A 21,426-nucleotide genomic window follows, 5' to 3' on the forward strand; every position below is an offset into this window, starting at 1 on the left:
AATCTTAATTCTTGACTGTGGATTAATGTGGTTAGCATTTCAAGTTCCTGCTGCCTTGACTTTCGAAAAATAATGAACTATAACTTGGAACTGTGAGCCAAACAAGCCCGTATACCTTTAATAGCTTCTGTCAGAGTATCTTGTCTTATAGTCTTCTGTCAGTTTCTTATGACAGAGACAAGAAACAAAGTAATCCATTTCAGAACAGTAACAACCTATCAATAATGCTATCAAATTATGATTTCATCAATGGATTAATACACTGATTAGATGAGTATCTTCATCAATTGCCCGAAGCCTATTCAAGTCTTTAAAATGTGAACCTTTCTGGATGATCCTTCTTATCTACACTATAATATTTCACGCTTAGTGACCCAAATACTCATGTCCATCTTATGATGAAAATTTCCACAAGTCCCCAGAACTCAGTTCCAGAACTGCTCAAAGGTTATGCTCATAATCTATGATACTCAAGGCAAACTCTTATAAATCTTATACTCTTCAATACACTATAATGGAAAAGGCACATACTTCTATTCCAATGGGAAGCCATTGGACCACTGTTCTGTGCAAAGACCTTGATTTCATTTTAACAATTGTACTCCTCTTGTACTCAACATTCCACAGGCTTCTTTTCTGCCCAAACTAGTAAGTCTTTCTGCTCTGTTTGCTCCAAAGACTTACTACAAAATTGTCTGATACTAGTTAGCAATATACATGCTATAGCCCAAACGCTGAGCTGCTTCGATGTTTCCTCTGCTAGATTAGTTAATTACTTTTAAATTCAGCCTCACTGAGTCTCAGGGGCATGCATGAAATGTAGATAATTTTCACCATAGAGTAACACAAATGTTCTCTAGTCTAGTCCTCAATAATATTTGTTTCCATCTGAAACCTTGTGAGTCAAATTTTCTTGTCCACATTCATATCAACAAATGGGTCTTTTGAATTTCCAACCATTTTTTTAGATCAGTAGTTCTGAATCTTCATAATGCTATGAGTCTTTATTATGCTTCCTCATTTTGTGGTAACCCTGAACAAATTATTTTCATTGCTACTTCATAACTGTAATTTTGCCACAGTTAAGAATCATAATGTAAATATCTGGGATTTTTGGTGGCTATAGGTGACCCTAGTGAAAGGGTTGTTTGACCCCAAAGAGGTTTCCACTTGTAGGATGAGAACCACTGCTCTACGTCATTCTCTGAATTTCAGAATCCCTCAGTCAGTTAATTTAACAAGAAGTTAAACTAACAGGGATAGTCTTCATACTATTTTGTCATAATCAGTTTTTTTTCATTGTAACAAATACTTGAAAAAGAAATACTTGGTAGGAGGCATTTGTCTTTATAAAATTCAGTGGTTTCAGTTCATGGTCTCTTGGCCTTGTTGCTATAGACCTGAGGGAAGACTCACTATCATAGTGGAAGAATAGGACAGAGGAGGAATGGCAGCAAGGAGTTAGAGAAAGAAAGTAGCTCTAGACAGTAGTAGGCTCACTATAATCATGCCCTGCCTCCCAAATATTCTGCCACCTACAATACCATAAGATTATGACTCTAACATTGGAGTAATACATTAATTGCCTAGAGCCATGAGCCAATCACTTGCCAAATTGTACCTGATAGCAGTCACACTTTCAATACATGATGCTTTCAAGAGAATACTTTATATCCCTAAATATAAGTATTAGCGAATAAGTAATTATAAACATTACTTATTTCACATTACTTATTACTTAACATTATAAACATATAAACATTACTTATTAATATCACAGAATTACATGTGATATTATATGTAATATCTGCTTTCACTATGTATGCCCAGGGAAGTATCAGTGAATATTCTGGAAGTGCATTAAAATATAAAGGTAAAATTAACAAAATAGAGGAAATTCTATATTTATTTATGTGTGTGTGTATGCGTGTGCGTGCGTGTGTGCGTGTGTGTGTGTGTGTGTGTGTGTGTGTGTGTGTGTGTGTGTTATTGAGTAAGACCTCACACACCACTGGTAAGAAAGTACTCTCTCACTGCTGCACTACACTTCTAGTTCCTTTTGTCACTTTTTGATTTTTGAGACAGGGTCTTGTGACTTTACCCAAGTAGGCCTTGAATGCATTCTGTAGCCTGGGCAGGCTTCTTACCTCACCTTAAATGTAGCTGGGATTATAGGTTCATGTCATTAGTACCTGTTCTTATGTACTAAATTTAAATCTTTATAAGCTTATATACAGGTAGATAATTGTTTTTGAAGCATATAGATAAATGATCATTATCCTCAATGTGGAGAGAATTACTTGTATTTTAAGTTGTTTTTGGTAAAAGGATAGAAGTTTGTGGCTTTTTACTTATTCTCTTATCACTAAAATGGCTTACCATTAATATATTTAGTGTTAAAAACAATGGCTTAAAAATCTTAGTGTGTCTTTCTCTCATTTGTTGTTTTTGTCAATGGTAATAATAGCTTGAGGCTCAAGAAACTGTGCACATGCTTTCCTGAAGATGAACTAGAATAACAAATTTGTCCTTGAGTTTGAAGTTTCATTACTGTAAGTGGCTAGGAGAAAACTTTAATATAATGGGTCCGTTTACATAATATGTCCATAATTTCCTGAAGTTTACTTTTTTAAAAAAAAATCAAGCTTGTTCATTAATAAATTTCACATAACTAGAACTTCTAGAGATGACATCAGGCAGAAAACAAATATTTTCTGTCACAATTAATGGTGATTGTGAAAAGAAACTATTTAATGCAAGTGACAAATTTGATCCTGTAAGGCACCAACCTCACATAGTTTTCTTTCTATCTGCTTTGCTCCTCTATTTTGTCAAGTACCTAAAATGTGTTAAAGGTTTTGGAGAGCTTGCCAAGTGGTTAGAACATGCACTGCTGTTGCAGAGGACCTAAGTCTGGTTCTTGGATCCTACCTGTTAGCCTGGTCATGGAGCTCAAGTCCTCTGGCTTCCACTTGTCAGCCTAGCCCCCGAGCTCCTCTGGTCTCCACCTGCACTTGCAGCACACAGCCCTTTCCTCTACATGCATATTTAAAATTTTTTAAAAACTATTTTAGAGTCCTTTAGTAGTGACTTTCTCTGCACATAGACATAAGAGAGATTAAAAGGGAAATTGTCTTGTCACAATTTGGTGCTGTAGCATTAACATCTTCTAGCCTCAAAATATCTTTGTAAGAAGCAATTCCTCTGCAAAAGTAATACAAGTACATTAAGTGTAACAAGCACATTAAGTGTAATGTAAGTTTCCAAATTAGACAAAGTGATGTAGGTCTTCCTTCTCAAGGTCCACCTTCCTTCAAGGTATTCTGACAAACTGGAGCTGTTGCTGTTGTGTCTCAAGGAATGGCATTGTGGGGATCCTGACTCAAGCTTGAACCCAGGCCTTATTCCTCAGATACTATTGGAATAACCAAGAAAGGGGGGTTTGGTATGTAAAGGAGATTTTAGAGGGCTGGAGTGCTCATTGCTTAAGAAAACTGGTGGCTCTTGTGAAGAACCTTGGCTCAGTTTTCAGCACTTATATGGTGGTTCTCAACCATCTGTAACTCCAGTTCCAAGGTTTCTGATGTTCTTTTCTGATCTTTGATGGTAACAAGCATGCAGATGATATCCAGGCATACATACAGTCAGAACACATAAAATAAAATAAAAATAAATCTCTATATCTATGTGTGATTTTATAAATAGAACATCCTCTGCTTTCTCACATTTAGTGAAAGGTTCTCTGAAGGCAATGGCTCTCCAACTTCTGCATATACTGAAACCATCTAGTGGGTTTAGGAGAGTATTGGGCCCCAAGACATTCTGACTGCATGTTTGCAACCAGAAAATTTATATTTCAAACAAGTGACTGAGTGAAGTTGATGCTGTTGCTGATCTAAAAGCCATTCTATAAAAATCTACTTAGGATATGCACTGCAGATTGGCTTTCTGCTTCTAACCTACAAAGCCAAGTCCAGATTTCATGTACCCTGGAAAACTTCTCAAAGGGTGAATCCTAATTCTGGAATAGAAAAGTAGTTCATACCATAAATAAAACTGTTTGTTTGTTTGTTTGTTTGTTTGTTTGTGGGACTAGGTCTCCGTATGTAGCCTAAAGTAGCCTACAACTCACTATGGATAACAGACTGCACACTTACTTCCTCTGCCTCTAGAAGTCTGGAGCAGGCATGGCCTTTCTTCCTCCTGTGCCTTGTTCAGGCCAGTTCCTTCCCCAGAGCTCTTCTTATGTTTCCCCTCAATGTGGTAACACAACCACATGGCCTTAATATTTCTCAGTGTGTTTCCCACAGTACATATCTCTAAAACAGAAACTGTTTCATGATCACTGTTGATTACATACCCTAAGCCTGTGGTGTAGGGAGGATTGTTCCGAATGACATGGATATGTGTCATGACCCCAGTATTTCAGCCCTATGGGTGAAATTCAGAGGTATGGCAAAGCCTTCCTTAGTCCAAGTGCAAATATTGACACTGTGTACAGACAACATCCTCTATAGACTTCTCTCTACAGATGTTTATAGCCTTAAGTCTTCTCCCTACAGAAACTTCTCCTACCAAAATTAGCTAAACTTTCCTTCTTGTCTAGCTGCATATAATAACACTGCTTCTTGCTTATCTTAACCTCACATCTTTCTTCAAATGTATTAAATTATCCTGCATTCCTGTTCAACTGGATATAATAAATATGTTGACATTTTGGGGTGCTTTAGTGCCTACATCTGAGAGTCTGGCTTTTCTGTGTTCGTGTGTCTATGTCTGCCCTTTCTTCATTCCATCATCCCCTGTAGTCAGGGTTCCCAAACCATGTAAAGACTCAGCAGTATGGAACCCAGTTGTAGTCCATGTGAACTTCGATTCACTGAGCTGAGTGCACGTTTTGATGCTACATGTAGATTTTGTTGTATTTAATATCCCTTAAAAATATTAATATTGTGATCATTCAATGAGACAAAAGGTCTCATTAAGAAAAAGAGTAGGGACATAGCAATACAGTTACAGTATTAAAGCAGGTTATTTAGCAGAATGATCACAATTCCACACTTGTAAAAAGACCTATGAGTTTTATTTTAAAATAGTAACATTTGGCCTGTGCCTGTAACTGAACCAGTTCCACAGTTCTCTGTACCCAAGTCCCATGGGGGAGAGAACTGGATTCTCAGAAGTACAGAATAACTGAGAACTAGGGGAGACCACCACTTCTGCTCAAATCCCTGGCCCAAGAAGAACCTGTCTTGTGCCGTCTGGATACAGGTATCTTGGAACAGTCAGGGGCAGGAATCTCCCAGTTTCTGCCTGCACTTGGAACAGAACCAGAACCACAGTTCTCTGTACCCAAAATCCCATGGGGGAGAGAGCTGGCCTCTCAGAAGTATGGACAATCCTGAGAGCTCAGAAGAAACAACTACTTCTCTTCACATTCCTGACCCTGGAAATAACCTGTCTAATGCCCTCTGTGCCCTCTGGGTACAGGAACCTAGGAACAGTCAGGGGAAGGACCCTTCTGAATTCTACCTGTACCTAGACGTGAAAGCCAGTCGCCAGCAGCACTGACACACCTGAGAGCAGAGGTAAGACCAACTATTCTGCTACAAGTGACCTACCTGGAGGCCTCAGGAAACATAAACCCAGGAGCAATCTGGGACAGGCCCCTTCTGGTTTCTGCCTGTGCCGAGAGCTGATCCGGTCCCACAGATCACTCTGGATCTGGCTGAAAGAAAAGAGGTCTACAGGAGTGCTGATACACAGGCTTATAGGAGGGCCAAGCCACTGTCAGAGACAGCAAGACCAGCTAATACCAGAGACAACCTGATGGCCAGAGGCAAGTGGAGGAACCCAAATAACAGAAACCAAGCTTACTTGGTATCATCAAAACCCAGTTCTCCCACCAAAGCAAATACTGGTTATCCCATCACACAGGAAAAGCAAGATTTGTATTTAAAATCACATCTCATGATGATGATAGAGGACTTTAAGAAGGACATAAATAACTCCCCTAAAGAAATACAGGACTACACAGGTAAATAAGTAGATGCCCTTAAAAAGGAAACACAAAAATCCCTTAAAGAATTACAGTAAGGGGTTGATGTATTTCAGAGCAATAGTGACAAAAAGTATATGGTATTGGTACAGAGACAGGCAGGTAGATCAATGAATGGAACTGAAGACACAGAAATGAACCCACACACCTATGGTCACTTGATCTTTGACAAAGGAGCCATCCAATGGAAAAAATAGAGCATTTTCAACAAATAATGCTGGTTCAACTGGAAGTCAGCATGCACAAGAGTGCAAATCGATCCATTCTTACTGCTTTGTAAAAAGCTTGAAGTGAATCAACGAACTCCACAGAAAACCAGGTACACTCAAACTAGTAGAAGAAAAGTGGAGAAGAGCCTCCATCATATAGGCACTGGGGAAATTTTCCTGAATAAGATTAAGAAAGGATAAATGGGATCTTGTAAAACTACAAAGCTTCTGTAAGGCAAAGGACATAGCCAATAGGACAAAATGATTACCAATATATTGGGAAAAGATCTTTACCAATCCTACATCTGATAGAGGACTAATATCAAATATATACAAGGAACTCAAGAAGTTAGATTTCAGAGATCCAAATAACCTTATTAAAAATGGGGTACAGGGCTAGCTAAAGAATTATCAGCTGAGGAAGATCCAAGTACCTAAAGAAATGTCCAACATCCTTAGTCACCAGGAAAATGTAAATCAAAACAACCTTGAGATTCCACCTTACACCAGTTAGAATGGCTAAGATGAAAAACTCAGGTGACAACAGATGCTGATGAGGATGAGGAGAAAGAGGAACACTCCTCCATTGTTGGTGGGATTGCAGACTGGTTCAACCACTCTGGAAATCAGTCTGGAGGTTCCTCAGAAAACTGGACATTGCACTACCTGAGGACCCAGCTATACCTCTCTTGGGCATATACATAAAAGATGCTCCAACACACAACAGAGATACATGCTCCACTATGTTCATAGCAGCCTTATTTATAATACCCAGAAACTGGAAAGAACCTAGATGCTCTTCAACAGAGGAATGGGTACAGAAAATGTGGTATACTTACACAGTAGATTACTACTCAGCTATCAAAACCAATGATTCATGAGAAAAAATGGTGGAACTAGAAAATATCATCCTGAGTGAGACAACCCAATCAGAAAAGAATACACATGGTATGCACACACTGATAAGTGGATTTTAGCCCAAAAGCTCAAATTACTCAAGATACAATCCTCAGACACATGAAGCTCAAGAAGGAAGGCCAAACTGTGGATGCTTTAGTCCTTCTTAAAAGAGGGAACAAAAATATTCATAGGAGGAGATATGGAGACAACATTTGGAGCAGAGACTGACGGAATGACCATCCAGAGCCTTCCCCATCTGGTGATTCAGTCCATATACATACAGCCACCAAACCTAGACAATATTGATGAAGCCAGAAAATGCATGCTGACAGAAGCCTGTTAAAGGTGTCTCCTGAGAGGCTCAGCCAGAGCATGACAAATACAGAGGCAAATGCTAGCAGCAAACCATTTAACTGGGAATTGGGTCCCATTTGGAGGAATTAGAGAAAGGATTGAAGGAGCTGAAAGGGATTTCAACCCCGTAAGAAGATCAGTACTAACCCACCAGAGCTCCTAGGAACTAAACTACCACCCAAAGACTATACATGGCTCCAGCTGCATATGTAGCCGAGGATGGCCTTGTTGGGCACCAATAGGAGGAGAAGCCCTTGGTCCTGCCAAGGTTGGACAACCCACCCCCCAGTGTAAGGGATGTCAGGGCAAACAGCTGGGAAAGGGAAGTGGTTGGGGAGGAGTTGGTTAATACCCTTATGGAAGAAGGAGAGGGGAATCGGATAAGGGGCTTAATGATGGGAAACTGGGAAAGTGAATACCATTTGAAGTATAAATAACAAATATCCAATAAAAATAGTAACATTTAAAATATTTTAAATTATATAATAGTTATGAAAAATTTAATCTTGCCAAAAAATACTATACTAATTTCACAAATTATTTTAGAGGCAAACAAAAAAATAATGTTCAGAGCTTAGTTCTAGATAGGTATCAAAGTGCTGGTACCTGGAAAAAATCATTCCTTGTTACCCACGACAAGGTCATAATGCAAGTACAGTTTATTTCTTTTTAAATATTAATTGGTGATAAATGTTTTAAGTTAAGATTATGTTCTGCATTTTGAAATTTTGTCTAAGTTTTTTATTGTTTTGAAGGATAAACATATTGAAACAATAATATTACATAAGAATCTCTTTCCTACCTGTCTTCATTTCTTTGCAAAGAAACAACTCTGTACTTGACATAAAAGAGAGCTCTTTTTGTTTTTACACCCAAGTAAATGAAGCACAGACAAGATGTGCAGAATACTCCCTATTAATTGTAAGTGTTTCAGCTGACAGCAGAAGATAATACCTAGGCCTAGAAAACATGTAGTGTTTGTGTCAGCCAGTGGTTTTCAACCTGTGGGCAGCAACACCTTTGGAAAACATCAAACAACCCTTTCACAAGGTTGCATATCAGATAAATGCTGCATATAAGACATAAACATTACAATTCATAGCAGTACCAATGTCACAGTTATAAAGTAGCAATGAAAATAAATTTATAGTTCAGCGTTGCCATAAAATGATAAACTGTATAAAAGGGTCATAGCTTTAGGGAGGTTGGGAATAACTGATAGAGTTTCTGTTGAGTTAGTATGTCTAAGAAGGAAGAGGTGTGGGGATGGGGTGATTTTCTGAGAGTCTGGCCTCTAGCCAATACTTAGGTGTGTCAAGTGAATGGATTAAATAATGCAACATTTGACAGCTTCTCCCTGTTAGAATTGGTTATTCAAGTTGGTTCTTCCCTTTTTAATTAATCGTTTCTGTAAATATCTCTATAGGCCCACCCAAAAATTTCTCAATCCAATCGAGTTGACAGGATTAACCTTTACATCATCAAAATGACTTTTGTCTCATATACAAACATGTATAGAATTCGAATATTAATCTCATTTCTGTCCCAGGACCAAATACAATTATCAATCAGGTTGGTAATAGGCAAATCCATATGTTAGCTTTACTGCAAGAGCAAGAAACAAAGATTCAAAGTTGTATAAAGTAATCAGTCATCAGGCTAGATAATTATTTTGACAAATGGACAGTGAACTAATGATTAACACACACACACACACACACACACACACACACACACAAACAAACAAACAATTCATACACACTGTTTTCCTTTGTGGCTTTGTTTCTTTCTTTTTTTTCAAGTTTATGGGACATGGTACTTCACCAGCTTCTGATGATTATATTCTTTCCTAGGATAAATGGCTAACACATAGAAGTCCTCAGCAAGTGAAAGTTAACAGAGATATTATGCATTGTCAGTTCCAAATGTAGTTTTCAGGCTGAATCACATTGGGAATCTGCTTATTTGGCTCTTTCATTAACATCCACATAATAAGGCTGAAAAATCAGTCCCAGGATTTAATAGCTCACAGACACAAGGGGTCAGCATTTCAACACAAATGATATTGAACCACATGGCTTGATAAGTTTAAGTGTTTGAGGTGGGTAGGGGTGGGAAGAGGATGATTGTGGGAGGTGGAGTGAGAGGGGGACCAGGGAGGGAGAAAGGAGAGGGAGGAAACAAGAGAGGCAGTATCAGGAACTGGAGGAGATGTGAGAGAGGTCAGAGAGTCAGGAAATTGAACAAAAATATGTAGAAGTGGGGCATGAGGAACTGGGAATAGCCAGCGGGTTCCAGATACCAGGTAAACCTGAGGCTCCCAGGACCCATCAGGGATGACTTTAGCTGAAATGCGCAGAGAAGAGGCAGATAGAACCTGTTGAGACCACGTCCAGTAGATAGACATGGCCCCTGGTTGAGGGGCCTTCTCATCCTTCTAAAAGTTTTTAACCCAGAAATGTTCCTGTCGAAAGGAAGAACAGGAACAAAAAATGAAACAGAGATTGAAGGAAGGGCTAACCAGTGACTGCACTACTTGGGGATCCATCAGGTCTGCAGACACCAAACCCAACACTGTTGCTGTGGTCAAGAGGCACATTCTGACAGGAACCTAGTTTGGTGGTTCCTGGGGAAGTCTGGCCACCAGCTGACCAATGCAGATGTGGATGCTTGGAGCCAACCATCAGACTGAGCTCAGGGAATCTGGTGGGGGAGCTGGAAGAGTGGAGGGGGATTGCAACCCCATTGGAAGGAAGACACCAACCAAGGAGTGTACCTAGAGGGATTCATGGCTCCAGATACATATGTAGCAGAGGATGGCCTTGCCTGACAGCAAGGGAGAAGAGGACCTTGGTCCCAGGGAGGCTTGATGCACCCCAGCTTGGGAGATGAAGGAGCAGTGGGGTAGGAGAGGGTGGGTGGGTGGTGGAGCACTCTCATACAGGCAAAGGACAGGGCATATGGGGGGCTGGTAGAGAGGTAACCGGGAAGTGGGATATCATGGAATAGGGGGTTGGTGGAAGAAGTAACTGGGAAATGGGATATGGGATACCATTTTGGATATAAACGAATGGAATAATTAATAAAAAATAAAAATATATAAAAAAGAAAGAGGTAGGGAGATGAAATTCATTTTGTGTTTTAAAGTTTCTTCTCCAGTTTAGAATTTGGACATCTCCTGTTTGTTTAGATTTAACAGGGCTGCTGATGCTGTGAGAGGTGGCATCTCACAGCACAAGAGCCCCTGGCAGCTTCAGCAACCTTCAGTCATCTCCAGATTTGCATCAGTGTCTTCGTCTCCCAAAGAGTCTCTTCACCCAATGTCCTTAATCTTAAGTTGGTTATGTACTGGATGATTTCCAGGGTGTACCATTTTATTGATAAAAATCTACCATGAAAACTAGCTCAGGTACATTGAGTTTATATGTTGGTTTTGTGAGTACTGGGAAATTTGGTATTGAATAGTTCTATTGTAATATGCCCTATCTGCCCTATTTTTGAAACTCACATCCAGATGCCATTTTTTACTCTGAGAAAACATATGCTTCAATATTTCTCAGGTTCTATTACATTTTTCCCATCAACGTAAAAATACATTCAATAAAATTTACTCCTATCAGTGACAAAGGAATAGGTTTGTTTAAAACCCCTGTTGTTAGGGTTAAAGTTAATCACTTCAAAATGTTTCTTTATGTTAAACCTGTAGAAAATGCCACTCCATATCCCAGTCTCTGGTATTTATTAACCCACAGTCCTCATTATGTAAAGGAAATTGCACAATATCTCTGATTCCTTAATAATGAGTTTGAGAGCCATTTGTGTTGTTTCATATTCAGTTGTTATTTTAATTGCCAGATAGTGTTCCATACCTTGAATTCCATAGTCATGTTTTTCCAGTCACCAGTTGAAGAATGCTCAGTTTATATCTAGGCTTTGCATATTAATAAATAAACTAATATACATCAGTACATATTTTATTATAATACACATTAATAAAGCTAACGTAAACATCCACATGTAAGTTTTTCTTTGTGAACTTGTTTTCATTTCTCCTGAGAAAATACTTTGTTAGAGTTTGCAAGTCCAGAGATGTCTCAATTTGCCATGACTTCATCATTCTTTTTCAAATCCTCTGACTCTCACAGACTGAATTCACACATAGAATTCATGTCCTCTGACAATACTCTGTCAAATAAGTTTAAGACAAGATATTTAGTATAAGAGTCAGACCTTCCCTGATAAATTACCAAAGTAAGACTAAGAGAAAGGAAATGTTTGCTCCAGGATCTTTAGTCAACTGGCCACAGCTAAATGCCCCTTTTTTGTTTTTTGTTTTTGTTTTTTGTTGTTGTTGTTGTTGTTGTTTGTTGTTTGTTGTTTGTTGTTTTTTGTTTTGGATATGGCATGACACTATTTTTCAGAACTCCTAATTTAAATTTCTTGTCATTTGATATTTAATTATATTAGCTCAATAATAAAAAGACTAAAAATGATTTGATTTGACAATATGTGATTTTACACTTCTTTTCAACTATTAAAATTCAGAAACATGTTATTGATTTACTTTTCACTTACCCTTCAATTGATTAAAAGAGCCAGGGATTTTGTTACAATCCAATATATTCAAGGCCAAGAAGATATTGCCACAGAAAACCATTCAGTAAATACTCAAGGAAACAAATTATTGAATAAATATGTGCATACAAATCATAATAATCTGTAATCCATATAGATCTCATGTTAGAGAGTGGCAGAACATTTATTCACTATTCTTTCTGGTGAAAAAGATGAAAGAAAAGTTATATGTTTATTTATTTTTGGCCTAAGGGGTTCTGGCTTCAGGAAACTGGAACAGGTGATGATGTGTGTTCCATGACATGCTAGTCTTATGGTAAGCAGTGGGCTCACTTAGTGTAGAATAGGCCTGGTAAAACCTACAGATGCTGGTTGGCCTGTGAGGTAGATATAAAGGCAGAAAGGCAATGAACAGATGAAGAGTAAAGGGCATCATCCTAGGTAGAGGGAGCAGAATGTATGAGCTATAGGGGGGTGCGGTATATTCAAAACAAACAACTAGTGCAGTATGTATAAACAAGGGAGGGTTGTAGTGTGTTAATACAAACAGCTGGAAAACTCAAGAAGGCCTTAGAAGGGTGAGGAAGGTTGTGTGACAATGACGCTCCAAAGGATGCAGAGGCCACATTGTAGGTCTTCAAAAGCCAGGCTGTGGATCTGAGATTTAATTCCAGTGGAAATCAGAGGCAATTTTAAATTTTTAAATAGGAAGCAACACAACTTAGTTGCTTACAACTAACACAATCTTGCAGTTTCTGAGTGGCAGGAGTCCACACACAGTTCAGGTGGTGCCATTGGTGTGGCACCACCACAGAGCTTTAACTGAGATGCTGTCCAGATGTGCATCACCTATCATGATTGACTCAGGAAGGTCCCTTATCCATATTTAATCATGGCTACTGGCAGCCTCCAGGTTTTGTGGAATATTGGACTGAGGACTTTAGTTACTTGATAGCTGTCCTGGAATAACCAAGTTTATTTGTGTGTCTGTGTCAGCTGAAAAAATTAGCACCTCAAAGCAAGCAAACAAATGAATGATAAACTAGAATGAAAGCCAAAGCTTGGTTTTGGCAGTTTACTTTGGAAGGTTTGCTGTATCAGAAGTTAGGGACATTTGAGAGGCTGCCATCATGGAGGCTATTTTATAATAATTCAATAAAGAAACAATGAATTTTGAACTTGGGTGGCAAAAAAATTTTAAAATTCTAATAATATTCCTTCACTAAAACATCAGAGTGATATTTAGAAGAATAAAAGCATAATGGTTGGTTGAATACAGGGCAAAAAGAAATGAGGGGTTTTCAGGAATAAGCCAGATTTCAGGTGGCAGCTCTATTCATTTGAATTATCACACACATGCCTACAATTCCAGCACTTTAGAGGTAGAGGCAGAAGGGTCAGGAGTTCAAGGCCAGACTTAGCTGCATAGGATATTTGAATCTAACCTATGATACTCAAAACTCTGTCTCAGAAAATGATGAGAGATATTGTTGGAACATGGTCCAAGAATGGAGTGTTCTAGGGAGAATTCTAGGAGATTTCTGAAGTCTTGTTACAAAATTCCAAGAAAACAATACAAGAGTCTTGTGACCTGGAATTGTTTTTGGAATTGTGCCCCTCTCAAGTATAGCAGGTAAAAATGAGTTTACTTCAGTTTATACATCCAAACTAGGTGTTGTTATTTATTTATATTCCTCTATGGGAAAACATGTTTCTGCCACATGTGGCTTGTCTTTGTGACTGCTTGGATTCGTGAAAACTTTTCTCAGAAGATCTTTCTTAACCCTTGCAGTATAAATTGTCTGATGATCATAGAAAGTTGGCTATTATATGAGACTTAATATGCCTCAGTTATTGGCTTCATTCTCCCAGGTTCCAGCAACTTTAGAAAGTATATTTAGTAATCAGGGACCTCAAGGATCAGGGACCCAAAGTCAGCTACAAGATGAGAGAGTAGGAACCCCAACAGAAGTAGGTGAGCATGAATAATAGGACATAAACCAGAGAAGGCTTTGGCTTATGTCAATTTTGTGCATCTTTTTTTTTATCCCACCACCCCTTGTGCATCATTTTTAAAGGGAGAGACCATATCAATATAACATCTGTTAAATTGTTCAGAAGTCATTTATGATTATAACCTTAGTTTTCAGATAAAGAAACTTTGGATAAAGAAGTATGCAACAGAGTTCAAAAGAATATCTAAAAGTCATATAAACGAGAGGGGAAAAGATACCTGCTCCATTTTGGGTCACTTGGGCATTTACTCAGACTATTATAAAAATACTTAAGGAAAATGAGAGTATTAACCATGAGTAATAAATAGCTAGTGATCTAATCTTAAAATTGATACAAAGAACCAGGCAAAAAGGGAGATTTTCCCATTCACGCAAAAGTCAAGGTAAGAACATTGTCACCAATTAACCATGACAGTGACTATTCCTCTCAACTCCTTTACTGGATCCTCCTTAGATACTTATTCTTCATTGGCTGAAAATGACTCTGAAGCTTTGGTATAAAAAATTTGATACTCAATAGTGAATTATCTCTGCTTTTTGATGAGGAGAGCCTGTGAAAAGCAAATATTACTATCAAGGCAAGCTAGGGCACACAGGGAAAAGTAATTCATTTATACCTAATTATGCACTAATCAGTCTACAAAGTCTAAAACTCTACAAAGAGAACCACTGGACAGTTCTTAATTTCTCAAGAGCCAAGGGAAGAACTACAGCTATTTGAATCCAGACTAAAAAAGACATTTGTGTATCAAGTGAATCCTTCATTGCCTGTAAACTTACTTATTTTTCTCCACTAAATTGTCTCCTACAAGTATTGTAGGATAAGAGTATAAACTTTTGGAATGCATTTATTTACATAATAATGTAAAATACTGTTTGCTGTACTCTTCTTGCTCAATTAGTAAGTCAGGGAAGGATCTGTTGTTAATACCTATATGCCTTTGGTTCTTGCTTTATTACCGTTAACAATCAGTTTTTAAAAGCATTACAGAACTCTGTGGTTTTTCAAATTTCATTTGAAGATTACTATGAAAGGATAGGAATTCATTTTCCAGTTGGAAAATCATGGAATTTTCTTATATAAACAAAATTTGTGATTACAAAAATTGCCCAACACACTTCTACTCCTCAGGGAGATTAACCTATTTTATTGATCATTTCATCTAAGGGTATAGGAGGCATTCATGGTCCACATGTTCATTAATATATTAATTCTTCTTTTTCTTCAGCTTAACAGGCAGAACTGACTGTTTTGTTTCATACATCATTGTTGCTGCAATTACCAACTCTAATATAAAGACACACACATTCCAGTTATTATAATTATAAGCTATGTACCTAGATTGGGCAGATACTAACTTATTCCCCTGCTATTAGCCTTTTTACTACCTGTGGCTTCTCCTGGTCATGAAGTTCTGCTCCATCATGGCTTCATCCTCTTCTTCAGTCCTCTCTTTTCTCCTCTCATACTTTCTCTTTACCTTCCCCTATTCTCACCTTTCTCTCATACTGCCCAATCACAGGTCTTTATTGATTGAACAGTTAAAATGGGGAGAAGTTTCACATGACATCACCTGAGTATGTGATCAACTAGTCAAGGGCAACCCTTCTTAAGGGAGCAGAATTAACAGCAAAATACAAACAGCATCAGAACATCCCACAGCAAATCATAGTTAATTCATAAATCCTTAAATTTCAGATTCTGCTTATGTTGTAAGATTATTTCCAGCAGTACAGATGGAAATAAAAACCTGATACATTCACATGCTCTAATTTCACTTCTACAGATGAAAATTGGAAATGGGCATGCATCTATCATTGCAGATGGTCCACTGAAACATTACGGTTTCCTCTTCAGCTTCACTAACCCTGGACCATCAAGGACAATGATGGACTACAAAGAGACAGTGAAAGCCATGATGAAGATAGTAGACCTCTAGCTAAGGGGCAAAAAGAGATAGTGACAATATCATCAGACATCAAGTCTCCCCATCTACTCATCAAATTAAGGCCCTGTGCGCCAAGGGGGAAGTTATTCTATGAAACACAGAGCTCCAGGTCACCTGAGATTCTCTTTCTGGTGATGCTATTTGCTTTGACATGTGCATCTGTGATGAGTACCTCTGAACACTGTATTGTTCTTATATTCATCATCCTCCTTTGCTTCAATTTTTACATTGGATGGATCCAGTTCCTATTATATTTACTAATGATTCTATATTTATGACTGGAGCTTGAGTTCATTATAGACTCATTCACTGAGAAGGAATCGGGTTAATTTTTCTTTTGGAGTTGAATCACTTTCTATTTGCATGGAATATAACATGTGTCCCATACAAATATGGGCTTACATTCTACAAGATACTACAACTACTAATCATGCACGTCTCTTTCAAGTGATTATCTAGGTTTTTCTGATCAATATAATAATATAACTAGTAGTATTGAACACAGTTTGGATGTCTGTTCTTGGTATTGTGCACCATGCTTTCACTGTTATAATTAATATAATATATAACATAATACAATACAATAATATAACCCTATCTTATGTCTGGTTACCAGAGAGCACAAATGTCCTAAATAACAAAGAATCTTTGGCAATGCTTATATTAGAATGTTGTATTCTCATGCTAATTGTGTCTCATGCCTTGGGAGTATGCAGAAGAGAGAAGCAACCACTATGTAAGGGGGTCAAGAGAACATGGCACAGAGGGCTGCTCGGTGGGGTCAATAGCAGCCAAGATGGAAAATAGAAATTACTAAGTAGTAACTCAGAATTATGATGGGAAGTAGCTTCTAATGACATGTAAGTTAGGCACTTGCTGTGTTATTATGCTCTTTAAAACATATTAAAATATAAAGGCTGTGTGTGTGTGTTTCATTCAAGAACATATAGCATTGAGGTGGGTAGCAACTGTGTGCCAGGGTTTACTAAAGTATAATACTACAGATAGTTTTTTCTAATTTACTCATCTATTTCTGTATTAACCATTAATGGAATAGTAATGCATGGTACTTAACAAGTGAGTAGCCAAGGAATTCTATAGGATAATTCCATGATGCCATATCCTCTTATGTATACCATTACATAAAATTGGTTTGTTAATCTGAAGAAATATTATTAAGAATTCATCATCCTAAAGCAGGTACTCTCATGAATGTCTGGATACTAGATATTAGCTAAGGCATCATGGTCAGAAAGGCAAACATATAACCAGAAAATGATTTTTAAAAAAAATTACTACTGAAATCTACAGGATAGACAGAATGATTTGCTACCAAATAAGACAAGGGAGGTGGAGTCTTGGCATCTTTATTTCTGACAGGGTTGCTATAGCGAAGAAGGAACTTATATCTCTGTGTTACTGTTTTTTCTACAAAAACATAAAACCAGTATACTAGATCTGGTATGGACATATTTCCCTGATATTTAGCCTTTGGAGTCACCTTTATAACCAGACGCTAAGTGTCTCTTCTGCAATAGATACTTGATGGTGGGCACCAACACCTGAATACACTATTTGAGCATTCTCCCAGGTCAAGTGTCTGTCTTAGGTCCAGACTTGTTTCAGATCTTCTACTCCAAACAATCCAACTTGAAATGAACTGTTTTTTTACGCTGTTTCTGTCTTTAAAGAAAGTAAACAACCAGATCTGTTTACTATTAGAAATTGGTACCCTTATTCATTGGCAGTAGTGTATAAAAGAAAGTTACTTTTAGTTTGTGTCAGTTACTAAACTGGCTCACAGTTGAATCTGACTTGCTTTGTTCTTGCTTTAATAGTGGGTGGGTAGGAACATTTTAACAAGCCAATCTCTCTGAGCTCTTAGATAATTTCCTTGAGACTCTTGTGTTGTGAGTCATTTCTGGCACTTCTACTTCATTTAATATGAGCCAGCTTCCCTCTGACCCTGGCCATGTTTTTACCAGTTTATTGTTATCCTTGCAATATAGTCTACCAGCTCCAAGGACCCATAGGAAGACCTTTGAAAGAAATCCAGAAGTTAGAGAAAAAAAATATATATATATATGTGTGTGTGTGTGTGTGTGTGTGTGTGTGTATGTGTGTGTGTGTGTGTGTATATATATATATATATTTGTTTACATCCCAAATGCTGCTGCCGCACCTAATCCCTCCCTCACTGAATTTTAATAAACAACCCAGATGTTCCTCAACTGAAGAACAATACAGTATGTATTGTTAAGGAAAAGTAGAATCTAAGTCTAGGAACTGCTTTTGATGGTCAAGGACAATTTCCACACTAAAACACAGAAGAAAAGAATCACTGAGGGTTTTGGTTGGGAAAAATTATAATTAAATCAGATTTATAATTCCCCTTCCCCCTGAAAGAAAATCAGATCATTTGCTATGAATTTATGGGTTGGAGAAGGTAAGAAGTTTGGGGAAGGGCAATATTTTTTTAAAAAAAAATGACAGATGCTGCACAGCAGGTGAGCAGATGGCAGTGAGGACACAGAGAGGCAAAGCTAGATAACATGAGATAATGAAGGGCAGGGGTCAGACTGGGAAAAATATTCATCTAGAACATAAAACCTGTCTTAGTTAGGGCTACTATGCTGCAACAATCTAGACCAAAAAGTTAGTTGAGGAAAAAAGGGTGTATTCAGTTTATATTTCCACAGCACTGTTCATCACTGGGGGAAGGCAGGGCAAAGATTCTGGAAGCAGGAGTGAATACAGAGGCCATGGAGGAATGCTGCTTACTGGCTTGCTCTAGTCTGATTTCTTATAGAACCCAGGACCATGAACCCAGGGATGGCATCACCCACAATAGCCTGGGGCTTCTCCCATTGACCACTAAAAAAATGCCTTACAGCTGGATCTTAGGGAGGCATTCCTCAACTGAACTTGGATGATTATAGCTTGTGACAGAAAACCAGCCAGTATAGACTCTCTTTCATACCTAAAGTATGAAAAAAATCAACTTGAACAAAAATAACTGTAGGGAAGTGGCTATAGGGAAGTTTGCTTTAGTTATCAACAGAACAAAGGTAAGTTTGATATGGTGTAAGAAATGTTTGCCATGAAATTAGGAACCTGAAAAATAAAATAAAGAATTTTGGAGCAAGAACAGGAACAGGGTTTAGGTTTGGAAAGAGAAAACATGTAGCATTAAACACAGAAAATGTCATAAGAATTTTTCTTCAAATAGTCACTACTACTCTCCTCTCTTTTCTTTTCTTTTCTTTTCTTTTCTTTTCTTCTTTTCTCCATCTTTATTAACTTGGGTATTTATTTTATTTTATTTTCTCCATCTTTATTAACTTGGATATTTCTTCTTTACATTTTGATTGTTATTTCCTTTCCTGGTTTCCAGGCCAACATCCCCCCAACCACTCCCCCTCCCCTTCTATATGGGTATTCGCATTCGCATCCTTCCCCCATTACTGCCCACCCCACAACAATCACGTTCAATGGGGGTTCAGTCTTGGCAGAACCAAGGCCTTCCCGTTCCACTGGTGCTCTTACTAGGCGATTCATTGCTACCTATGCGGTTGGAACCCAGGGTCAGTCCATGTATAGTCTTTGGGTAGTGGATTATTCCCTGGAAGCTCTGGTTGGCTGGCATTGTTGTTCATATGGGGTCTCGAGCCCCTTCAAGCTCTTCCAGTCCTTTCTCTGATTCCTTCAACGGGGGTCCTGTTCTCAGTTCAGTGGTTTGCTGCTGGCATTTGCCTATGCATTTGCAGTATTCTGGCTGTGTCTCTCAGGAGAGATCTACATCAAGTTCCTGTCAGCCTGCACTTCTTTGCTTCATCCATCTTATATAGTTTGGTGGCTGTATATAGAGGGGCCGCAGGTGGGGCAGGCTCTGAATGGGCGTTCCTTCAGTCTCTGTTCTAAACTTTTGCCTCCCTATCCCCTCCCAAGGGTATTCTTGTTCCCCTTTTAAGGAAGGAGTGAAGCATTTGCCTTTTGGCCATTCTTCTTGAGTTTCATGTGTTCTGTGCATTTAGGGTAATTCAAGCATTTGGGCTAATAGCCACTTATCAATGAGTGCATACCGTGTGTGCTTTTCTGTGATTGGGTTACCTTACTCAGGATGATATTTTCCAGTTCTATCAATTTGCCTATGATTTTCATAAAGTCATTGTTTTTTATCACTGAGGAGTATTCCATTGTGTAGATGTATCACATTTTCTGTATCCATTCTTCTATTGAAGGGCATCTGGGTTCTTTCCAGGTTCTGGCTATTATAAATAAGGCTGCAATGAACATAGTGGAGCATCTGTCTTTGGTATATGTTGGGGCATCTTTTGGGTATATGCCCAAGAGAGGTATAGCTCAGGTAGTACAATGTCCAATTTTCTGAGGAACCTCCAGACTGATTTCTACCAACAATGGAAGAGTATTCCTCTTCCTCCACATCCTCGCCAGCATCTGCTGTCACCTGAGTTTTTGATCTTAGCCATTCTGACTGGTGTGAGGTGGAATCTCAGGGTTCTTTAGATTTGCATTTCCCTTATGACTAAAGATGTTGAACATTTCTTTAGGTTTTTGTCAGCCATTCGGCATTTCTCAGCTGTGAATTCTTTATTTAGCTCTGAACCCCATTTTTTGATAGGGTTATTTGTCTCCCTGCAGTCTAACTTCATGAGTTCTTTGTATTTTTTGGATATAAGCCCTCTATCTTTTGTAGGATTGGTAAAGATCTATTCCCAATCTGTTGGTTGCCATTTTGTCTGAACAACAGTGTCTTTTGCCTTACAGAAGCTTTGCAGTTTTATGAGATCCCATTTGTCGATTCTTGATATTAGAGCATAAGCCATTGGTGTTTTGTTCAGGAAATTTTTTCCAGTGTCCATGCTTTTCTGAGATTCTTCCTCATATTTTCTGGTATTAGTTTGAGTGTATCTGGTTTAATGTGGAGGTCCTTGATCCACTTGGACTTAAGCTTTGTACAGTGTGATGAGCATGGATTGATCTGCATTCTTCTACATGCTGCCCTCCAGTTGAACCAGCACCATTTGCTGAAAAATGCTATCTTTTTTCCATTGGATGGTTTTGGCTCCTTTGTCAAAAATCAAGTGCCCATAGGTGTGTGGGTTCATTTCTGGGTCTTCACATCTATTCCACTGGTCTCTCTGTCTCTGTGCCAATACCGTGCAGTTTTTATCACTCTGTAATACTGTTTGACTTCAGGAATAGTGATTTCCGCGGAAGTCCTTTTATTGTTGAGGATAGTTTTAGCTATTCTCATTTTTTTTTGTTATTCCACATGAATTTACAAATTGTTCTGTCTAACTATATGAAGAATTGGGTTGGAATTTTGATGGGGATTGCATTGA

Source organism: Rattus rattus, chromosome 3, assembly GCF_011064425.1.
Source record: "Rattus rattus isolate New Zealand chromosome 3, Rrattus_CSIRO_v1, whole genome shotgun sequence".
NCBI classification, from domain to species: Eukaryota; Metazoa; Chordata; class Mammalia; order Rodentia; family Muridae; genus Rattus; species Rattus rattus.